Here is a 24,236-nt window from a genome sequence, read left to right on the forward strand (position 1 = left end):
TTTATCACTGGCCTGGTGACTAATATTCTACACGGCTATAGAAAAGCTTGCAAAAAATGTGTGTCCTTTTGGGGGAACAGCTCTTGATAAACCCCCAGATTCAACACCTTCCTACAAACATGTTTAAGAAAAGCACATCACTCTCTCCCTCATTATTATTATTATTAATAATGCAGCTTATAGAGCATGCGGCTACCTCCAACGGAGGTGTCGCTGACAGCGGAGGCAACAGCCTAACCATGTGAATTAGATGGAATTATAAGGCAGTTCAAAAAAACGTGTTTTCAGTGCTTTCCTGAACAGACGTTCAGACCTCGCCTTGCGGAGGTGTTCTGGCATGGAGTACCAGAGCAGGGCTGTTCTGACAGTAAAGGCCCGTCCACCAATCCTAGCTTTCCTGAAGCGTGGAGTCACCAGAAGCTCCTGATGGTCAAGTTCGGGCATTTATATAGCGCACTACTCACCCAGAGGGTCTCAAGGCGCTGGAGGGAGGGGTTCACTGTTTGTCGAATAGCCAGGTTTTCAGTTCTTTTCTGAAGGAGATGTGGTTCTGAGTAAGGCGGAGGTGGGTGGGGAGTGAGTTCCAGGTCTTGGCAGCCAGGAAGGAGAAGGATCTGCCACCCATGGTGGTTTTTCGGATGCGCGGGACTGCGGCGAGGGCTTGATTGGATGATCTTAGTTGGCGGGTGGGATTGTAGAAGGACAGTCGGGTGTTGAGGCATTCGGGTCCTAGATTATAAAGGGCCTTGTGTGCGTGGGTAAGAAGGCGGAAAGTAATTCTTTTGTTGACGGGAAGCCAGTGGAGGTTTTTTAGGTGTCCGGTGATGTGATCTTGTCGAGGGATGTCTAATATGAGTCTCGCTGATGCGTTTTGGATGCGCTGGAGCTTTTTCTGCAATTTTGTTGTAGTTCCGGCGTAAAGTGTGTTGCCATAGTCCAGTCGACTTGTGACCAGTGCATGGGTGACAGTCTTTCTTGTCTCGAGGGGGATCCAGCGGAAGATCTTTTTGAGGATGCGAAGGACGTTGAAGCAGGAGGACGATACGGCGTTGACTTGTCTGGACATTGAGAGAGAGGAGTCTAGAATGAAGCCAAGGTTACGTGCATGGTCTGTGGGTGTGGGTGCTGATCCCAAAGCGGAAGGCCACCAGGAGTCGTCCCAAGCTGAGGGGGAGGATCCTAGGATGAGCACCTCTGTTTTGTCTGAGTTGAGTTTTAGGCGGCTCTGTTTCATCCATTCGGCTACTTCTTTCATACCTTCGTGAAGATTGGTTTTGGCGGTGTTGGGGTCTTTGGTGAGGGAAAGGATTAGCTGGGTGTCGTCGGCGTAGGAGATGATGTTGAGGTTGTGTTGACGTGCGATGGAGGCGAGAGGACTCATGTAGACGTTGAAGAGGGTGGGACTGAGTGAGGAACCTTGAGGTACGCCGCAGATGACTTCGGTGGGCTCTGAGTAGAATGGGGGGAGTCGGACTCTCTGGGTTCTCCCAGCTAGGAACGAGATGATCCAGTCCAAGGCTTTTCCTTGTATGCCGATGTTGTTGAGGCGTTGTATGAGGGTGCTGTGACAGACAGTGTCGAAGGCGGCGGAGAGGTCGAGTAGAATGAGGGCCACTGTTTCTCCGTTGTCCAGGAGTGGTCGGATGTCGTCGGTCGCCGCAATGAGGGCGGTTTCGGTGCTGTGTTTGGCTCGAAAGCCGTTCTGTGAGGGATCCAGGGAGTTGTTGGATTCAAGGAAGGCGGCGAGTTGGCTGTTGACGGCTTTCTCGATGACTTTGGCCGGGAAAGGGAGGAGGGATATGGGTCGGTAGTTTTTCAGTTCTGAGGGGTCTGCTGTGGGTTTTTTCAGAAGGGCGCTGAGTTCGGCGTGTTTCCAGATTTCTGGAAAGGTGGCAGAGTTGAAAGAGCAGTTGATGACATCGCGGAGTTGGGGAGCGATGATGGAGTCAGCTTTGTTGAAGATGTAGTGGGGACAGGGGTCAGAAGGCGAGCCAGAGTGGATTGAGTTCATGAGGCGAATGGTGTCTTCAATGGTGATTGGGTTCCAGGAGCTGAGGTTGTTAGTTGGAGGGGTGGGATCTGAAGGGGGTGGGGCGGATTGGTCACTGGGAGTATTCTTGAAGCTGTTGTGGATGTCGGCAATTTTGTTGTGGAAGAAGGAGGATAGCGCATCGCAGAGGTCTTGGGAGTTAGTGATGTCGTTGGATGCTGCGGAAGGGTTGGTGAATTCTTTGACGATATTGAAGAGTTCCTTGCTGTTATGAGAATTTTTGTCGAGACGGTCCTTGAATGCTGATTTCTTGGCGGATCGAATCAGTTGGTGGTGTTTGCGGGTGGCTGTCTTGAGGGAGGCCATGTTGTCTGAGGTTGGTTCTTTTCTCCAATTCTTCTCCAGGGTGCGGCATGTCTTCTTGGATTTTTTAAGGTCATCATTGAACCAGGGAGCCTTTTTGCTGGATGATTTCAACTGGTGTTTTTTCAGGGGTGCTAGTTCGTCCGCACTGTGGGTAATCCATTGCCTGAGGTTGGTGGCCGCTTGGTCTGGGTCCATTGCTAGGGTGGGAGGGTTTTGGTTGAGTGATGTGAGGAGTTGATCGGTTAGATCACAAGACCCTCGTTTGATGGTGTTTCCGAAGTCTTTGCTTGAGGTATTGTGAACCAAAGACTCTGATTGCTCTGTATGCCACAGTCAGCGCCTTAAACTCAATTCGCCTTTTAACTGGCAGCCAATGTATGCTTCTGAGATGTGGTGATATATGGTGACGGAGTGGCACATTCCTAAGTAGTCTTGCAGCCGCGTTTTGTATGGTCTGCAGTTTCCTGATTAAATAGTCTGGCAAGCCCAAGTACAGAATATTTCCATAGTCTAGCTGTGAAATGACTAATGCATGGACTACTGATTTTCTACATTCCATCGGAAGATGATGTACGAATTTTCTAAAGGCTTTTAACTTCCAGAAACATGTGGAAGAAACCTGGCTTATTTGAGATTTGCCAGTTAGGTCAGAGTCAAACCTAAACCTGAGATTCCTAGCCGATGCAACCGGAGAAGGTGGTGGATTTAACTCTGAGGGCCACCAAAGGTCAAGCTTGGGGGGAGAAGATTGATTAAAAAAGAGGACCTCTGTTTTATCTGCATTTAACTTCATGCAGCTGTCTGTCATCCAAGTCACCACTGCCAGCAAACACCTCTTAAAATTTGTGAAGGCCACCTCTTAGTGTTCTCTAAAAGAGAACACCAGCTGGGTGTCATCAGCATATGAGATGACCTTCACCCCTGGTAGCTCAATGATTGGGGCTAGCAGAGCCAAATAAACATTAAAAAGAGTCGGTCTCAACGCTGAGCCCTGTGGAACTCCACAAACTAAGGGGTTGGACGAGGACACATGAGGTCGTAGGAATACTTTTTAGGATCGTCCCTCCAAAAAGGACCGGAACCAACTCAAGGTTGTCCCCCTCCACCCACTCCCAGGTGCACCAGTCTTTCTAGGAACAAGTCCAGCAGCACCAACATTGCACAGCTACCCTGATCTACTGTTTCTCTTATAGTTTCTGCCACTTCCAGCAAGGCCGTCTCAGTGCTGTAGCCTGACCTAAAACCCGACTGAGAGTCATGCAGAAGATTGTAAGACTCTAAGAATTCTGCCAATTGTTATTGAACTTCTTTCTCGAGTATCTTAGCCGGTGCCGAAAGGAGTGAGATAGGTCTAAAATTCTTTACAACTGCCAGGTCTGCATCTTCTTTCTTCAGGATTGGTTGCACAAAAGCTGTTTTCCACCTTGTAGGATGAATTCCTTTTTCCAAAGAGGAATTCCAGATAAAATTAAGGAGGGGGTTCAACCAGGTAGCAAGGAGTTTAAAAAAACTAAGTGGACAGGGATCGGCCGGTGAGCCCAACTTAAGTTTATGAAGTTCCAACATTGAAGCTTCAAGGCTAAAAGGCAGAAATTCCGACCATCTCTCCACTTGATGACTTGTGGAGCGTGGTTTGACTGGGAAATTTGCAGGACCTATCTGAGGAAAGATGAGGAAACCTTCTGAATTTTATCCTCCAAAAAAGTAGCTTGCTCTTCACATAGACTAGCTGAAGAAGCAATCGTGCTCTTTAATACTTGTGGCTTCAGAAATCCCTGCACGATCTTAAAAACTTTTAAAGTGTGCAATCTTTTTAATGCACTTCTATATGTGTTCTTGGCCTCTAGCTCATATTCTTTCCGCCATAAACGCTCAAATCGCTTACATAAGCTTTTTTCCTGGTGAAGTTCTAACGAAAACCATGGAGCTGATGTTTTTTTTCTAACCGATTTCGAGGTTTTAATGGGGGCTACTTTATCGAGGGCTGAGGTAATCCAGTCATCAAAGACATACACATCCTGATTGGGATCTCCTGACAGAGATAGGGGCATTTCCTGTAATTCTGGGCCCATGCGTTCGGGTGTAACCTTTCTCCAGTTTCTTCTCTTTTCAGACTCACAGCTAGACTGATTGGGGCTGACCAAATTTGTAAGAATGAAGGGAACTAGATGAAGATCCATCCAAGTCATTGGTAACGGAGCAAGCACTTTCATGGTGGAGTCGTTGGAAAAAATTAAATCCTGTGTGCGGCCTGCTACATAAGTAAGTGCGGTCACCCTTTGTGTGAGATTAAGTCCGTTGAGAGTCTAGGCCAGTTGAAGGGCCAGGAGGCAAGTATCCTTAGGGAAAGGTCTGCAATTGTATCAAACAGCTCTGACCAGTGAGAGGGTAGAGAATCAGGGGGACTATAAACCAGGAGGCCCGCATAAGAGGAGGTGGGAGAGAATCTAATACAGAAGGACATTGCCTCTATGAACCCTGTCAACTCAATTTATTTTGACGAAATATCCCAGTCCTTTCTGAGAATCTCTGCTAGCCCTGCCCCCCGCCTATTTCCGGCACGATTAGCCGTTACTATCCTATAACCATCAGGGATAGCCAGACCTATGTCAGGATTAGAACTTTCTTTTAACCAGGTTTCGGTTAGTAACAAAGCATCCCAAGCATTAGATTCAATATCCCTGCCAAATCTCCTCTGCGTGTTTTGGCAGGGATATGCAATTAATTAAGCAGGCATGCATGTGAATCCTTAGACTCTGCAAATGAGCTATATCTGGTTACGGCAAGGCAATAGCCCTACTCCTACTGTCCTCTCCCCTTGGCCATCTTTCCAGAGAGAAAGTACAGTGTTCACAGCATAGTCTCAGGTCATTCTTCCTGCCCTGTATAATAGACAAGTCTATACAGGCTGGGCTCAAGCAGCCCACCCTGGAGTAGGCGAGTAGTTCTTCTCTGGACATAGAGATTCTTGCTGAAGGCTGGTTTTGGGCAGCATGACCAACGCTAGTCGCGTTCCAGGCGCGGACGGGTGCAGACGGGCTTGCCTTTGACGTGCCTTCGGCGCGCCATTGGCACGCCAGTTGCACACGTCCGTTGCGCGTACGTTTCAGCATGGCCCTTTGAATCAATTCCACCCCCTGGAAATGACAATTAGAGGGGAGGAGCCACGTCTCTCCGCAACGATTGGCACAACAGCCGTGGCGGACCGGGGACTGGCGAAACAAAGCTAATTGTGTTCCCTGTCCGGTAAGTGCTCAAAACATGTGCAAATAGCCGTTAAAATAATTCAAATTCAGCATAGTTTTCAAACAACAACATATATCAAATTAAAACACAGCCTGGAACTGAAACAGCGTGTGCTGCTGCTCACCGGTCATCAGACCTGCCAGTAGTTCTAGGTGGATTCTCCATCTCAGAAATGACAGATCTATGAGGGTTCAGAGTGTGGGTGGATTGAGGCTTGTGCAGAAGAGTATAAGGGCCCTCTTTAAAGCAGAGAGGGCTGTCTGTGAGCCCTGCTGAGATGGTGACCCACCCGCCTTATCTAGAGCTCTATGCCTGCCTGGAAGAGAGAACTGGGCAGCCAGTGATTCAACCAGAGCAGGAGATGCCCCTAATGCTGACCTGGCCACAAAGATTATTTTAAATGTAAATGTAAATGTGGGATACTTGTAAAGCGCACTGTTACTCTAACCGAGTGTCCTGGCGCGGTAGACCTCTGGGGAACCCGTCCTGGTTTTCCCTGTGAGATGGTCCCTACTGGGTATCTCCAGGGTGAAACCAGGCATCCCCGGCGTCTGTGGGGGCCGTTGTAGAGATGAGGCAAGCTTAATGCTCAGAGTTGCTGAGTGTGTTCCCTGGTTAGAGTAGGCACCGAGGCGAGAATTATCGAGTCCGTTGACCCTGGTCCAAGATCCTGCCGCGTCGGGAATTGACCCCTGGTCCCTGGCCGTTCTCTGCTTACAGGTCTGCCGCCTCTAACCAGTGAGCCACACCACTCCACTGCACAGCCACACCCTCTCAGCATTTATTTAGCGTAGGTATTGTGCAGTTTTATATGGAGGGAACTAGACCCAATGGTATTGGAGCGCTTTACATGAGCATCAGTTATGTTACACAAGGGTACATTCAGTTTTTTAGGTGGCACAGGGAGATTAAGTGATTTGCCTAGAATCACAGGATGCTGATCCGACACCATGAATCAAAACTGCTTCCCCATTTCCATAGTCGGTAACTCTGGCCGCATTCTTTTCTGTGCCTGGGAATGCTATGCCTCACATGGTGGACCAGGACAGGGGAAATAAATAAAATGTAGCCTTTCTTAAGTAGGATCTGGGGCTGTATAATGGAAAGTGCCATGGGGGCACAGTGGCAATATGTGCCAGCTTTGGGTGCCCAGGGGCACTTTAGTATTACAGAATGGGCAGCAGACACTTATGCTGGCCTCTCTGTAATATAGATAGCGCTGCTGCTAGAGGGTGGGTGTGCCCTCATTTGCACGGGGGCGTGGCCCCATGCAAAGGAGGGAATCCCTTTACCGCTCCACCTGCGCTGTATTATAGACGCGGGCTCAGATGCAAAGTAGCTGTCAGGAAGCGCAGTGACAGTGTGCCACCTAAAATGTGGCACACTTTCAGCACCCCTCCTGAGACCACACCTCCTGAAAACAGCCACAGCTCACTGCAGCCTGCAATAATGCAGCCAAGACACTCTGCAGATCTATATCAAGCCACCCTGAAGACATTTACAGTGGTTTTGAAGGCTGTCTGTCTCGCTGGACACAGACGCTCATATGAAAGCGTCAAGAAGACCTGCCCAACTACAATGAGCTAAAAAGGCATCAAACACTTACCTTACAGAGTGGTATGTTGTAATGTTATGTTATGTTATGTTATATAGGCTCTTCTATAGCGCACGGCTACTCCAAGGAGTGTCCCGGCGCTTTGGCGAAGAGAAAGAAGGACGAGTACACAACATAGCAATGCACTGAGGCCAGCACAGAATTTACAGAGAGAAGAGCCAAGTCTTCAGCTCCTTTCTGAAGGCTAACAAATTGGCAGCTGTTCTCAAAGAGAAAGGGAGATCGTTCCAGCCACGCGGTGCTAGATACCGGAAAGAACGACCTCCGATGCGTGAGCGCCTGATAGAAGGAACCACGGCCTTGGCCTCGTAAGCAGACCTAAGAGTTCTTCTAGGAACATAGAAGGCAATCCGCTTTCCAAGATAGCTTGGGCCAATCCGGTGGAGCGCCTTGAAAGCCAGAGTCAGAATCTTAAAAGTGACTCTCTTGGCGATCGGAAGCCAGTGAAGATGCTTTAAGAGCTCCGAAGCTCGCGCCCTTCTTGGAAGTCCAAAGATGGCTCTGGCCGCCGAGTTCTGCACGACCTGCAAGCGAGCCATCAGATATTTAGGAAGACCCAAATAGAGAGCGTTCACGTAGTCAAGTCGTGAACCTATCAGGGCCTGCACAGTGATTTTTTTGTGCTGGAAGGACAATAAAGGAAGGAACTTCCGCAGCATTTTGAGAATGCCGAAACACTTCCCCGTAAGCCCGATGATCTGGGGTCTAAAGGAGAGATCGACATCACACAGGAAGCCCAGATTTTTCGCCTTTAATGATGCAGTATCAGGTGGAGACATATCACAAGGCCACCAAGACTTCCAGCCAGGATCCGGCTGGCAGCCAAAGAAGAGTAACTCAGACTTGTCAGAGTTACACTTCAGACTATGCCTTTGAAACCAGTTGAAAACGGCTTCCAGGCATTCCCGAATCCGACCGCTGTCGAAATCTTCCCCCTTGCTACACGAGAACAGAAGCTGGGTGTCATCAGCATAGGATATGATCTGGGCACCAAAAGATTCCGCCACCGCCGCGAGAGGGGCCATATAGATATTGAAAAGGGTGGGGCTCAGGATAGACCCCTGAGGGACCCCCACCTCAAGCGGCGGCATTTCGGCTGAAAACGGAGGTGCCCAGACCACTTGCCGACGGTTGGTTAAAAAGGACTTAAACCATTTCCACACCGTCCCACGGAAGCCAATCTCCCAGAGTCTTAAAAGGAGAGCGGCATGGGGTACGGTGTCGAACGCCGCCGACAAGTCCAGCATGACCAAGATGGCTTTACCCCCTCCATCCAGTGTCTCTCGAATGGCCTCAGTAATTTCGAGGAGAGCTGATTCCGTGCTAAAATTAGTGCAGGGTCTGTTCCTCATATATTCAGATGCTTAATGGAATTGTGGATTTATAGCTCTTAAGGGAACACATGGCCACATGTGTGCCCCACATTCAAGTAGAGTGTAAGCTCTACTGCTCGACCAAAGATGTACCTGACTATGTAGTTCTCTTAAAGCTGAAGTACTATAGTAACAGAGTAAAATGTTGTCATGGTAAGTTAGCACTAGATTTATTTATACCACAGTGTTACAAAGTTATGTATAAAAGGAGATATTAGGACTCCTCATGTCTGCGTTGTTGGCATGTTTCTCTCTATATATACGTTTTGAGACGGTTTAGGCATTCATCAGAACAGTGGCCCTACTAATCTAAACTACCTAAAACTACCTCTGAGTTAGGGGGTTTTAAGGATATGTGTGGAAAATCATTTTATAACACTTTTGTGTCCTTTTGTGGATGATGCTGTTTAGAGTAAATATTATTCAAGTTTCAGGAATGACTTGAAAGATTGAAAAAAATCAAATAATAATCATATTATAATGTAAGCCCCTACTGCCTAAACACACACTTGACACATGACACGCAATGAGGGTGCAAGATGTTGTCGCCTGTCCTTGAATTTGTGGCACTCATTATTCATTGTGATGTAGAAACAAATAGGGTATATTTACAAGAAGGTGGCGAAGCGTGTCGTTCAGCCAAGAAGGCTAACAACATGCGTTGTCACTTCAGAAACGCAGGGCTGCACCATATATAACAACAATATGGTGCAGATCTGTGTTTCCCCCTGCGCTGGCGCTAACTTTAGCTGCCTAGTGCCAACACAGGCACTCTTGCACCATAGTGCAAGGGTGTCTGGGTGCAGGGGAAGATTGTTTATGTGCAGGAAGGTTGCCCTTCCGGCATATAAGCCAATCGTCAAATGCCGTTTTGTAACTTTTATGAGTGCTGCTTAATGAATCACACACACACATAGAAGGTGCAAAATGGCATTTTTTAAAAGTGATTGTTTATGTTAAGGAAGGGACACCTTCCTGCACATAAATAATCATAGGCAATTTGCTGTTTCTATTTGTGGTGCACAAGGCAGCACACATGCAAAAAGCAAAACCGAGGAGAATTAAAGCATTTCTCCTCATTTCGCCAACTTAAGACCAGGTTTTCCCTGGTCTTAATGTTGGTGCTGCCTCCTTTTTAGCCTGCCCGTGTAAATAGGGGAAGCGTCAATGGGTGTTGCGGTGTAACGCCCACAGCAACTCCTATTGCCCTCCCCTTTCACGCTAAGTACATCGTAAAATGGGGCCTTATTTGCAGGGCAGCATTGTCACAATAAGTGGCTTAACACTGCCTTGTAAATAAGGCGAGGCGCCTATCACCATCACAATGCCACTGAAAGCAATAGGGGCTTGTAAATATGCCCCAAAGTATCTAATACAATATCTAATGACAAACATTTACTGGCCCACCCAGTGACACCTAATGTGCTAATGTGCAGGTTAAAAAGGAGTGTAATCCAGGCTATGTGTTACACTCACTAAGGTGTTTCTCTAAGTGTGAGAGGGGGGATTCCCTTCTCATATATGCACTTAGATTTTGCAGCCAATGGTTCCAGGAGTGAAGCGGTAAGGGGTGGACCAGCTTTTCTGGTCAGAGCCTGCCTTGTACCTGTTGCACCTTCCTCGTACTCCGATTACACTCCTTTTTAACCTGCACCACACTCTATTTTAAAAAGGTCCTGAGGAAAGCCAGATTTAGTTTAAGGCACTGGCTGAAACATGCCGACCAACTGATGGATGTAGGAGGTAGTAACTCGCCTCCCTTAAACATCCCCAAGCCTTATTTTAACCGCTGACGGGGCCCAGTTATTAAAATGTAATTTACCCTCGGGTACTGGGACCCTCGCCAAGCCGTTTTAACTCACACTTCATTTTACACCTCACACTGCACTCTCAGTAAAATACCAGCTCCGCTGTAATCAGGCGTCGCAGCACACCCGGGACACATTAGGTGTCACTGGGTGGGACCGATGATGAAGCATGCCACCAACCAGGTTGGTGGGTGAGGGCTTCATGAACTCACCAACGAGGTGCCCATGACAAATCTAATCAGAGTCCTAACAATATTGGTCATATTTAAGCTAGTCTCTTTTGATAACACATATAAACCACGGGGACTCGGACTAGCTTTTTAGTCCTCTCTCTCTCTCTCTTGATACGCGCAAACATTTACTGGCCCTATCATAGCTGTCCAGCTACTGAGGAGAACAAAATGCTCCTTACTACTGTGGAAAAAGGTTGCCCAGAAAATGCTAAGGAAAGAAATGTAGACATTGGGTATTTGGTTTCCTTTTCGCATACCTAGCTTACAGTTCAGCAGCTCATGAACTCTGCTAGTAGAATATGTTAATCACCACCTTGGCAAACAATTCATCAAGCAGTGTTCAGTGTGTTATGATGCCAGTGCATGAAACTTCAAATACGTCAGTGAGCGTGTGTATAAAGATGCAACAACACCTGTGAAAAAACATACGTTATCGCTCATTTCTTCTGAGGTGATGGTGCTGCAGCTATCTGGCTGCCACTAAGATTCAATTGTTTGTTACTTGTCTCTTAATCTAGTAAACATGTTCTGTAGAGAGTGGGGCTGTTGTTAGGCTCTGCCATGCAGTATATGCACTACACCTTCATTTTGATTGATTCATCTGCAACATTATCATGCACACAATATGATAAGCTATTCCTGACAAACTGTTCTAAAGAAGCCAGGTTAATCCCCACAGCCAGGGGAGGTCACCTGGACTCCTTTAGTTGGTCAGTTTTGTATGTAAAATAATGTAGTAGATAAAATATTCAAAATCATGTGTAATGAATATGTATTCTGCTGTCATGGTGTGGAGAAGCGTGGAGAAGCGTGGCTCAGTGGTTAGAGGCGGCAGACCCGGAAGCTGAGATCAGCCGTGGACCAGGGTTCGATTCCTGCCTCGGCAGGTCTCGGGTTCAAAAATTCCACGGACTCGACAATTCTCGCTCCGGTGCCTACTCGACTCACGGGATCACACTCTGCGACTCTGGGCAATAGCTTGCTTAATGTCCACTACGGCCCCTCGCGGCGGGATGCCTGGCTTTCACCTTGTGAATACCCTGCCGGGGTATCTCACAGGGGAATACCAGGACGGGTTCCCTAAGCAAGCGCCTTGAGACCCCTGGGCGATTAGTGCGCTATATAATTGAAATACATTTACATTTACATTTACATGGTGAGGGAAGTTTGATTTTAGTTTTGAAAGACAGCCAGACTTCAGGCAGGCAGGTGGATGAATGGATGGATGGGTTGGTGGATTGATGGACGGACGTCTGGGTGGGTGGGTAGATAGATAGATAGATAGATAGATAGATAGATAGATAGATAGATAGATAGATAGATAGATAGATAGATAGATAGATAGATAGATAGATAGATAGATAGATAGACAGATAGATAGACGCAATTCGGTCTTTATTCTCTTCTCTGATAATTTTGCATTCCTCATGAAATACTTTGCACCTCCCTATCTCCCAGGATTGTTCTGTATAAACGTTCCCTTTTGCAGGTCACATAAATATTATTTTTAAATCATCATATGCATTTAGCATAGTGAAAGAGTCCACCCAAGGGTCTTTCAGGTTATTAGGGCTTAGACCCATAACGTTGCCCCACAATCTTTGAAGTTCGGGTTCTGTCACTCCCTCTGCCTCAATCAAGGCCCAGTACTAGAAGGATAGCTCTTTTTTCCATCCGCCCTTTCTGCTTACTAGATCAAACTTTGGATTGGATGCATTAAAATCCCATGACATAGTTGCCCACCAACCTGACAGCTGATAGTACTTGAACCTAGTAAGAGTCCCGCCTGTCAGTCCAGATAGAGATTCCCAATCCAAAAGCAATGAATCCTTTTGCAAGTCACGCCAGAGTGTTATTCCTGCTAATTTAAGAGGGCGTGATAGCTGATCATTGAGACAATCTGGCGTCCCTGGAGCATCCCATATCGGGGCCTGAGGCACATAGTAGGGAATTCCTAGTCTTTTCGTAATAAAAATCCAATTTTTCAGGGCCCTAGCCGTTAGGCCAACTCCTCTCTCCCTTTAACCTCACCTTCTTATAGAAGCTTGGATCGCCATACTTAAACAAAAAGTATTCATGCCCTTGTGGGATACCATGGAGCAGTGCCTGGAACAGTAGACCTAAAGAGGATGCATCAGCCTTATCTGCCAAAAGTCTAAAGTTCTTGAAGTGAAAAGAGTGACAGTAGATAAGTAGGTCCGGCAAAGCTAACCCTCCAGCTTTTAGATTTCTCCTCAATTTTTTCCAAGAAATTCTTGGTATCTTCGTGTTCCAGATGAAAGAACCAATTTTTCCCTGTACTTTGGCTATGTCAAAGGGACTAAACATTAGTGGTATTGAATTGAAAATAAAGGTGATTTTGGGTAGAATGATCATTTTAATTAGATTCACTCTTCCAAAGATGTTCAGCCGGTGGCCTGACCAGCGTTGCAGAAGGCCGCAGACATCCTTATATACTCTATTTAGATTTATTTTCGATATCTCTGAGATATCCTGAGCCAGATGTATTCCAAGATATCTCATACTCGACTTTACACCCAGTGCCACCACCTCCTGGTTCCATTGCATAATCTCAGTTTTTTCTTTATTTATTTTGTAGCCCGAAATTTCCCCAAAGAACTCCGCCTGATCAAATAACCTGGAGATGGCCACTTCCGGGTTGGAGGTAAACATTAAGAGATCATCTGCGTATAGGGCAAATTTTAAAGCCAGATCTGCGATGTTAAAAGATTTAATTAAAGGGTCTGACCTTAGCTGACAGACAAAGGGTTCAATGTACAAGTTGAACAAAAGCAGGTAAAGGGGGCACCCCGGCCTAGTTCCACGCGATATACGGACCCAGTCTGTAAGGAGTCCGTTTATAAGAATTTTTGCCCTGGGGCTGGAATAGAGTGATCTAATTGATGTTATAAAATTCTCCGGAATTCCAAAGCCAGATAATGCCGACCATGACTATGGCCAATTTACTTGATCGAAGGCCTTAGCGGCATCGATAGCTACAATAGTCAAGGGGAGTTTTTTATCAGTAGCGGAATCTATGGCAGCAATAACTTGGTATGTTAGTTCGTTCAGCTGTCTGCCCGGAATAAAGCCTCTCTGATCTTTATGAACTATAGATTTAATAACTTTAGCCAATCTTGCTGCCAAAACTCATGCAAAGATCTTGTAGTCGGTGTTTAGCAACGAGATTTGTGTTGTAAATTAAATCTACCTGCTGCTCAGCTAGAATGTGTGTGATGTGGAATGTTGGATGGATTGAATGTGAGATGTCTGTGAGTGTCAGTTGGGTAAGGGCTGAGTAGCAGGGCAGTTGCTCCTGATGGGGGTTCCCTTATTACTTCTAATACCAACTTAAATAAAAGAATGTATCTAATCTACGCTTGTAGTCCGGACTTCTATTTGTTTACAACATTTTGGCGATGGTTTTGAAGAAGAATCCACGTGTGCAACTTCAAGGAAACTGAATACCTAACAGAAACTTGGCTGAAACAGAAAAGAGAAGTCCAAGGTTGTTGGAAACTGAAACCTGACAGGTACAGAAAATAGAAGCAAAGTAAATCTCGAGGTAAAAGACTTTTTACAGAAATTTAAAGTATGTGTGTAACGCTGTCTGGCACCCAAACCCCACCAGTGACCCTGCCATCAGTCGCCCTAAAACCCTGATTTAGGTGTGCCATATTCAGCAGTGTTGATGTCTGTGAGTGTCAGTTGGGTAAGGGCTGAGCAGCAGGGCAGCTGCTCCTGGTGGGGTTTCCCTTATTACTTCTTATACCAACTTAAATAAAAGAACTTATCTAATCTTTGCTTGGAGTCGGACTTCTATTTGTTTACAACATTTGGCCTATAAGACTCAATAGTTAGGGGGTCCTTATTAGGTTTTAAGATGAGAGTAACTGTAGCTTCTGACCAGGTTTGTGGAATAGTCTCACCTGACATATGTTTCTTATTGAACAAGGTCGTAAGTGCAGGGACGACTTTATCAGAGCCTATTTTATAGATCTGTACCGGGAGCCCATTGGGCCGGCTGCCTTTCCCTTGGCCATTTTTTTATCTGCTTATGGACTTCACCCTCTTTGATGTTTGAAGTCAGAAATGCTCTATCTGCCTCTGTTAACTGTGGTAGTTCGAGCTGATTTAGCCAGTCTTCTGCTCTTTGAGCTGGAGGGCCATTCTCTTCTGTATAGAGATTTTACATGAACAGTTTAGCCTCCTCAGAGATCACAACATTGTCATGGGAGATGACCCCAGTGCTACGCACGATCAGACACTTGATCTGGTTTCTGACCCTGTCAGACCTTGCCTTCCAGGCAAGAAATCGTCCACATTTTTCCCCATAGGAGAAATTTTGCAATTTACATCCCACCTATCTTTAATTATTTTATCGAGATTGGCCTGATATTCGGCCCGTAGGGAATCTAGCTCACTCTGTATAACAGATAGATTAGTCTGCTGGTATAACGAGGTCCTCTGTAGCTGCTGTTCTTTTTGTTTTATTTTAAAGAGAGAATCTTCTTCCGCTTTTTTTCTGGATCTATTTCTCCTAATCATACGAGTAGTTAGGAATCCTCTCATACAGGCCTTAAAGGCCTCCCATACAGTTGGATCAGCTGCGGTACCGCAATTTATCATAAGGTACTCGGCTACCTGTATCTCTAGATCGACTTTCACCTCCTCTTTCAAAAGTATTGATCTATCAAAAGTCCATCTTCTTAGTTGATCTTCCTGCTTAAGCTTGATCGTTAATTCCACCATAGAATGGTCCGATACCAGGGCTGTAATGTATGATACGGTGTCGACAGCAGGCAGTAATGCTTGATCTAGGAGAAAAAAGTCAATTCTCGAGTGATGGTCTGTATCTGCGACTATAAAAGGAATAATCTCTTCCATTGCCATTTTTAACCCTCCAAATATCCAGTAAATTGAAGTCTTTCATGATATTTTTAAGCTCAATTTGTGACTTGCGTGGAGGGGTAAACTTGGCCCTAGAAGTGCGATCCAAAGTTGCATCAAAGATCAGGTTGAAATCTCCTCCCATAATAATGGGTATTTCCATGCAAATCATTCTTGACCCTGCACCCAATGGGAACAATCCAGCCCAGTACAAAAGGAAAGGGAGGTAGAGGGACAAGAGGGCTAGGCTCACCCTCCAAAAACTGTAATCAACAGAAGATTTCTCAAAGAGAAATCAAAAAAGCCTAACCGATCACTATAATTCCATTCACAACACTCATTTGGGTTGGACTGGTAGGTATAGTGGATAGAAAAAGATAGAATTGCTCTTTTTCTTGGTGTCCCCTCACTCACCAGGGTTGCCCCATGGTGACATGCTTCATCATAGGGGCCATCCCAGCCCTCTACGGACTGGGGCGTGCTGCGACTGGCGAATTACGTAGGAGCACTTATAGTTTGACTATGTGTGGTGCGGGTGTGATAGTGGAGTGGGCTAAGTGATTAGTTTAAAAATACCTGCCTAGTAAGCTTTCAATAAACTTTATTCCTGCTTCCAGGTGGTAACCTTAAAATACGGGGTGGAAGAGCTAGGATAGCCTAAACGCAATGTGTCAAGGTGTACCTATCAACTCCTGTCGACATGTTTCGTGCATACCCCAAGCACTTCTTCAGGACTACACAGGGACCAGCCCTGTGTTCGCCACTCCTTAAACGCTAAAAATGAGCCTTTTTAATGCAATCAATACATGCATATAATACCTACGTATTCTATTGAATCACGTGGTTTCTGTAAAAACAAAGAACAACTTGAAAAGTCAAGGGGTGTTACCCCCAACAAAAGCACACATAGATATGTACAATAGATTGCACAAGGGAAAAGTTGATTTCTATTCCGTGGTTTTCAACGTGGCGTTTTTTGTGTAAAAAAACGTGAATGTTTTTCATGCCTCAAACGTGATAGTTCTCATGCATAAAAAACGTGATCGGCACCTTTCTGTGAGGAAACCACGCATTCATCCAACATTCATACTCTTACATATTTCTACATACATGTAATGGGACCTAACTGTGCCCCATGGACTCGAAGGGGATCAGTATCCCAGCGATCTAAAAGGAAAAGGAAAACGGGCTGATAATTCATCTGTTTGTCTTGCTTCTTATTACCTACAAGGTTGTCTACTGGTCGATCAGTCCGTAAACAGGCACATCGTTTTGCCTAACACACTCGTTTCATATCACTTACTTGCTAACAGGATACCTCCCTCTTTTAAGCACCTATTCGCGCCGCTTCGGTCCGAATGTTGTTGGACCTTGGCGACCGGGTTTGTTTTAAGAGATCGGCTGGCCGGTTACTTCCGCATAGCCTGTAGCGCTACTCATCAACTAGGGCGCGTTAGGCAACGATCTTTGTTGGCGGCCATCTTAGGTGTATTCGATACACTTTTGTGTTGTAAAGGAGTGAATATTTCTTCCTCAGGGTGACTTTTATTATACTTAATGAATTTTGGGCATACTGCTATGGATCCTTATAATTGTCAAGCGGATTCCCATAGTTTTTCTCAAAAATATTTGAAACGGTTTTCTATATACGTAAAACACGCTGGGTCAGGATTCATGAGGTTAAATAGTGAGAGCCAAACCAGATCCATTTGTAAAGTCTAGAAATGTTTCACTGTGTATTGGGGTTTCTTTAGGGAAATCAATGTGAATCACTAGTTATTTCCACTAGCTTCAGTACTCTCACTATGCAAATTGTCCCCAAGGAATATCATCATTCAAACCCACAATATGTGAACGGAGTCTGAACACCCAACGTTGTTCTTTCTCTAGTAGTTTTTTCTCCATGTCTGTGTGTGGTTGTTGTATTTCCAGAACCACCCACCGCATGTCATTGGGGGTATGTCCTTTCTCCAAAAAATGTGTGGTCATTTTAGTATTGGAATGTTTGCATCTGAAATTACTACGGTGTTCCACCATCCGTGTGTTGACCTTCCTGGTGGTCATACCAATATAGTGTAGATCACAGGTACATGTAATCATATAGACCACCCCAGTAGTGTTACAGTTAGAATAGGATTTCAAATCCCAGGTTATGCCATTATTACATCTGACCTGTTTGGTCGCACTCGTTAGATGACATACACTGCAGTTAGAACATGGGTAGTGTCCCACTGGTAGTGGATGCAAACGGCGAACTGGACCTTCTGCAATCTTGGGGCGTGTATGGACTATTAAGTCCTTCAGGTTCTTGCCTTTGCGGTGACTAAACATGGGTTGGGTGAGATTCAGACCCCCACTATTCAGTGTCCTCCAATGTTTTTTGACAATCTTAGTTACTTTTTGCGAGGCCACGGTGTAGGTGGAACACATATGGGCCTCTTATCAGTCTCATTCTTGGGGTCTGGTCTCTCCTTTATTTCTAGAAGAGCATCTCTATCATTGTTTGACGCCCTCTTTTTTGCTTTTGACACAATCTTGCGTGGATATTGTCTCTGAATTAGTTTCGTGGTCAGTTCTTTTGCCTGTGTCTCATAGTCTCTTTTTTCTGAGCAGTTTCTTCTTAGGCGTAAGAACTGCCCGAAGGGCAAATATTCCCGTAGTTGTCGTGGGTGGAAACTCTCAAAATTTAAGAGGCAATTTCTGGATGTAGGTTTGAAATGTGTGGTGGTGGTTAATTGACCACCTTCTGCTTTTATGTTTAGGTCTAAGAAAACCAGTAGCTCTCTACTTATTGTGGCAGTAAACTTCAGAAAAGGATCTTGTGAATTCAACCAGATGAGGAATTGGTCAAATTCCACCTCATTTCCATTCCAGATGAGGAGGACGTCATCAATATAACGCCTCCACATCTGGATATGCGTTGAGTATGGATTGTTCGGAGTCAAAATTCTTTTGTTCTCTAGTTGGTGGACGTACAATCCGGCCACGCTCGGCGCGAATGTGCTTCCCATGCTAGTTCCATGGGTCTGCCTATACATGGTTTGTTGGAATTTGAAAAAATTCTCGGTCAGGGCTAGGCGGCAGCATTCCAGAACAACGTGTCTAGGTGTTTTGTATTGCCATTCATTTTCAAACAGAATCTCTTCTAAGATCTGTAAGGTCTCTCTATGGGGCAAACTAGTATAGAGACTCTCCACATCAAGTCCTACCAGTATTTGTGTGGCAGGGTCAAATTCAAAGTCCTTTATTAGGCATAGTACTGCTTTGGTATCTTGTAGATAAGTCTCTGTTTTTTGCACCAGGGGTCGCAGGAACGCGTCTGCAAATTTTGACAGAGGCTCTAAAACCGACCCGATCCCAGAGACCATCGGTCTCCCGGGTGGATTTTCTAACCTTTTGTGGATTTTCGGGATCGTATAAAAGTATGGTGTCCTAGGATGTTTGTTGTCCAGAAAATTGGCTTCTTTTCTAGATAGCCAGTCATTTATTAGGCATTCCTCTACCATTGTTGCAATTTCAACCCTCAGACGTGCTGTTGGATCCACAGTTAAGATTTCATAATTCCGTTGATCCGCCAAAAGTCTGAGACATTCGGTCTCATAGTCTTGTGAATTCTGCACCACCGTTGCACCGCCTTTATCAGCCGGTTTTATTGTTATGCTAGTGTAATTTGCCAATTCTTGTATTGCATCTTTTTCGGATCTGCTGGTATTATAAAAGGCTCTTGATGAACCTGTTTCCAAATCCATCACATCCTTCAGGATTGCTTTTTCAAAAGCCAGCAGTTCCACTGGTAGACTTGCTGCTGGTGGAGTAAAGGTAGATTTTTTCTTTAGTCCTGTGTCATTCCAGATACCCACTGGTTCTGGTTTGTCTTTGAAAAATACTTGTAACTTTATACTGCGGATGAACTCCTTCAATTCACAATATAGTTTGAATTTGTCTAAGTTGGTTGTCGGAACAAAACCCAGACCCCTTTCTAGTATTTTCGTTTGGTCTTGGGTAAGGACTTTGCTTGATAGATTTACCACTAGACTCAGATGTTGCTGGTCGAAGGTACGCTCACCGGACCCTGGCTCCTTGTGTGTGTTCTGCCTGTTTCCAAGGGCTGTGCCCATTGTACTTGTTGGCCTCTGGTCTTTCCTCTTCCCGGCCTTTTGCCTCTCCCTAAAAAAGGCTGCTGCTGAATGCCTGGTGTTTGGGTATTATCCCAAAACGGGAAGGGTTGTTGGGGATATGGTTGGTGGAAAGGTGGAGGACCATAGAAATACTGTGGTGGTGGTTGTCCTTGAAAAATTGGCCAGAAATTTCCCCTATTTCTCATCCATCCCGTTCTGTTTTGTCTGTTTCTTGGTTGGTTACGATTGTAACTCGAGCCTGAGGAGTCGGATCCTGAATCTGAGCTCCCAGTGTCTGTATTATAACCGGGATTTTTTCCTGAGAGGACGTGGTCCACCTTAATATATGGATACACTTTCTCAGTTGAAAAAGATTTTTTGTCTTTATGAAACTTCACATATTTCGTATCCTTCAATGAGATCTCAAATTCAGTCATTGATTTGTTCAATTCATCTAGTCTTTTCTTAAGGTCCGCTGGTGATTGGTAGCTCTTCAATTTAACTTCTAAGTCATGAATTTCAATTTTCATTGCTTCAGCTCGACGTGCCGCAGTTTTTACAATAAGGACTAGCCAGTCTCTGGTGCAGTGCCAGCTAATCAGAGACCAATCTTTCTTAAAGACAAGATCGTCCTTGCAGATGAAAGGTTCATTATTTACTATTAGGCCACGTGGTGCTGCATTGGCCCTATGATATTCACTTATCATGATTCCATGTATAATTGTTTTAATTAGGTTGCGTTTCAATTCTGTTACCTCATCCCAACATTGCTGGGCTTCACTAGTATCTTTGTGAGATATGCTGGTGTGGGGAAGCATTGAAGCTATTATCCTGTCTGCCTCATCTTCAGTAAAAGAGAGTCCCGTAATCTCCGCCATGGTGGTATCTACTATATACTGATGTATTGACTATGTATTTTGTGAGTTGAATAATACAATGTTTTTTTGTCACAGGACTAGGTGCATTAGAAAACTCCCGCAGCTGCACGCTGCGTATAGACTAGTACAAAAGGAAAGGGAGGTAGAGGGACAAGAGGGCTAGGCTCACCCTCCAAAAACTGTAATCAACAGAAGATTTCTCAAAGAGAAATCAAAAAAGCCTAACCGATCACTATAATTCCATTCACAACACTCATTTGGGTTGGACTGGTAGGTATAGTGGATAGAAAAAGAGAGAATTGCTATTTTTCTTGGTGTCCCCTCACTCACCAGGGTTGCCCCATGGTGACATGCTTCATCATAGGGGCCATCCCAGCCCTCTACGGACTGGGGCGTGCTGCAACTGGCGAATTACGTAGGAGCACTTATAGTTTGACTATGTGTGGTGCGGGTGTGATAGTGGAGTGGGCTAAGTGATTAGTTTAAAAATACCTGCCTAGTAAGCTTTCAATAAACTTTATTCCTGCTTCCAGGTGGTAACCTTAAAATACGGGGTGGAAGAGCTAGGATAGCCTAAACGCAATGTGTCAAGGTGTACCTATCAACTCCTGTCGACATGTTTCGTGCATACCCCAAGCACTTCTTCGGGACTACACAGGGACCAGCCCTGTGTTCGCCACACCTTAAACGCTAAAAATGAGCCTTTTTAATGCAATCAATACATGCATATAATACCTACGTATTCTATTGAATCACGTGGTTCCTGTAAAAACAAAGAACAACTTGAAAAGTCAAGGGGTGTTACCCCCAACAAAAGCACACATAGATATATACAATAGATTGCACAAGGGAAAAGTTGATTTCTATTCCGTGGTTTTCAACGTGGCGTTTTTTGTGTAAAAAAACGTGAATGTTTTCCATGCCTCAAACGTGATAGTTCTCATGCATAAAAAACGTGATCGGCACCTTTCTGTGAGGAAACCACGCATTCATCCAACATTCATACTCTTACATATTTCTACATTCATGTAATGGGACCTAACTGTGCCCCATGGACTCGAAGGGGATCAGTATCCCAGCGATCTAAAAGGAAAAGGAAAACGGGCTGATAATTCATCTGTTTGTCTTGCTTCTTATTACCTACAAGGTTGTCTACTGGTCGATCGGTCCGTAAACAGGCACATCGTTTTGCCTAACACACTCGTTTCATATCACTTACTTGCTAACAGGATACCTCCCTCTTTTAAGCACCTATTCGCGCCGCTTCGGTCCGAATGTTGTTGAACACTTTTGTGTTGTAAAGGAGTGAATATTTCTTCCTCAGGGTGACTTTTATTATACTTAATGAATTTTGGGCATACTGCTATGGATCCTTATAATTGTCAAGCGGATTCCCATAGTTGTTCTCAAAAATATTTGAAACGGTTTTCTATATACGTAAAACACGCTGGGTCAGGATTCATGAGGTTAAATAGTCAGAGCCAAACCAGATCCATTTGTAAAGTCTAGAAATGTTTCACTGTGTATTGGGGTTTCTTTAGGGAAATCAATGTGAATCACTAGTTATTTCCACTAGCTTCAGTACTCTTACTATGCAAATTGTCCCCAAGGAATATCATCATTCAAACCCACAATATGTGAACGGAGTCTGAACACCCAACGTTGTTCTTTCTCTAGTAGTTTTTTCTCCATGTCTGTGTGTGGTTGTTGTATTTCCAGAACCACCCACCGCATGTCATTGGGGGTATGTCCTTTCTCCAAAAAATGTGTGGTCATTTTAGTATTGGAATGTTTGCATCTGAAATTACTACGGTGTTCCACCATCCGTGTGTTGACCTTCCTGGTGGTCATACCAATATAGTGTAGATCACAGGTACATGTAATCATATAGACCACCCCAGTAGTGTTACAGTTAGAATAGGATTTCAAATCCCAGGTTATGCCATTATTACATCTGACCTGTTTGGTCGCACTCGTTAGATGACATACACTGCAGTTGGAACATGGGTAGTGTCCCACTGGTAGTGGATGCAAACGGCGAACTGGACCTTCTGCAATCTTGGGGCGTGTATGGACTATTAAGTCCTTCAGGTTCTTGCCTTTGCGGTGACTAAACATGGGTTGGGTGAGATTCAGACCCCCACTATTCAGTGTCCTCCAATGTTTTTTGACAATCTTAGTTACTTTTTGCGAGGCAACGGTGTAGGTAGTAACACATATGGGCCTCTTATCAGTCTCATTCTTGGGGTCTGGTCTCTCCTTTATTTCTAGAAGAGCATCTCTATCATTGTTTGACGCCCTCTTTTTTGCTTTTGACAAAATCTTGCGTGGATATTGTCTCTGAATTAGTTTCGTGGTCAGTTCTTTTGCCTGTGTCTCATAGTCTCTTTTTTCTGAGCAGTTTCTTCTTAGGCGTAAGAACTGCCCGAAGGGCAAATTTTCCCGTAGTTGTCGTGGGTGAAAACTCTCAAAATTTAAGAGGCAATTTCTGGATGTAGGTTTGAAATGTGTGGTGGTGGTTAATTGACCACCTTCTGCTTTTATGTTTAGGTCTAAGAAAACCAGTAGCTCTCTACTTATTGTGGCAGTAAACTTCAGAAAAGGATCTTGTGAATTCAACCAGATGAGGAATTGGTCAAATTCCACCTCATTTCCATTCCAGATGAGGAGGACGTCATCAATATAACGCCTCCACATCTGGATATGCGTTGAGTATGGATTGTTCGGAGTCAAAATTCTTTTGTTCTCTAGTTGGTGGACGTACAATCCGGCCACGCTCGGCGCGAATGTGCTTCCCATGCTAGTTCCATGGGTCTGCCTATACATGGTTTGTTGGAATTTGAAAAAATTCTCGGTCAGGGCTAGGCGGCAGCATTCCAGAACAACGTGTCTAGGTGTTTTGTATTGCCATTCATTTTCAAACAGAATCTCTTCTAAGATCTGTAAGGTCTCTCTATGGGGCAAACTAGTATAGAGACTCTCCACATCAAGTCCTACCAGTATTTGTGTGGCAGGGTCAAATTCAAAGTCCTTTATTAGGCATAGTACTGCTTTGGTATCTTGTAGTTAAGTCTCTGTTTTTTGCACCAGGGGTCGCAGGAACGCGTCTGCAAATTTTGACAGAGGCTCTAAAACCGACCCGATCCCAGAGACGATCGGTGTCCCAGGTGGATTTTCTAACCTTTTGTGGATTTTCGGGATCGTATAAAAGTATGGTGTCCTAGAATGTTTGTTGTCCAGAAAATCGGCTTCTTTTCTAGATAGCCAGTCATTTATTAGGCATTCCTCTACCATTGTTGCAATTTGAACCCTCAAACGTGCTGTTGGATCCACAGATAAGATTTCATAATTACGTTGATCCGCCAAAAGTCTGAGACATTCGGTCTCATAGTCTTGTGAATTCTGCACCACCGTTGCACCGCCTTTATCAGCCGGTTTTATTGTTATGCTAGTGTCATTTGCCAATTCTTGTATTGCATCTTTTTCGGATCTGCTGGTATTATAAAAGGCTCTTGATGAACCTGTTTCCAAATCCATCACATCCTTCAGGATTGCTTTTTCAAAAGCCAGCAGTTCCACTGGTAGACTTGCTGCTGGTGGAGTAAAGGTAGATGTTTTCTTTAGTCCTGTGTCATTCCAGATACCCACTGGTTCTGGTTTGTCTTTGAAAAATACTTGTAACTTTATACTGCGGATGAACTCCTTCAATTCACAATATA

The 24,236-nt window shown here is 44.9% G+C and overlaps 1 protein-coding gene across 1 annotated transcript in view; it reads right to left on the bottom strand.

Annotated features, from left to right (window-relative positions):
- Positions 1-24,236, bottom strand: part of LOC144822597 (scavenger receptor cysteine-rich domain-containing protein DMBT1-like) — a 754,829-nt gene that overhangs the window by 613,866 nt on the left and 116,727 nt on the right. The gene's annotated exons all lie outside the window — the stretch shown is intronic.

The sequence above is a fragment of the Lissotriton helveticus genome, chromosome 3_1 (assembly GCF_964261635.1).
Source record: "Lissotriton helveticus chromosome 3_1, aLisHel1.1, whole genome shotgun sequence".
Taxonomy (NCBI): Eukaryota; Metazoa; Chordata; class Amphibia; order Caudata; family Salamandridae; genus Lissotriton; species Lissotriton helveticus.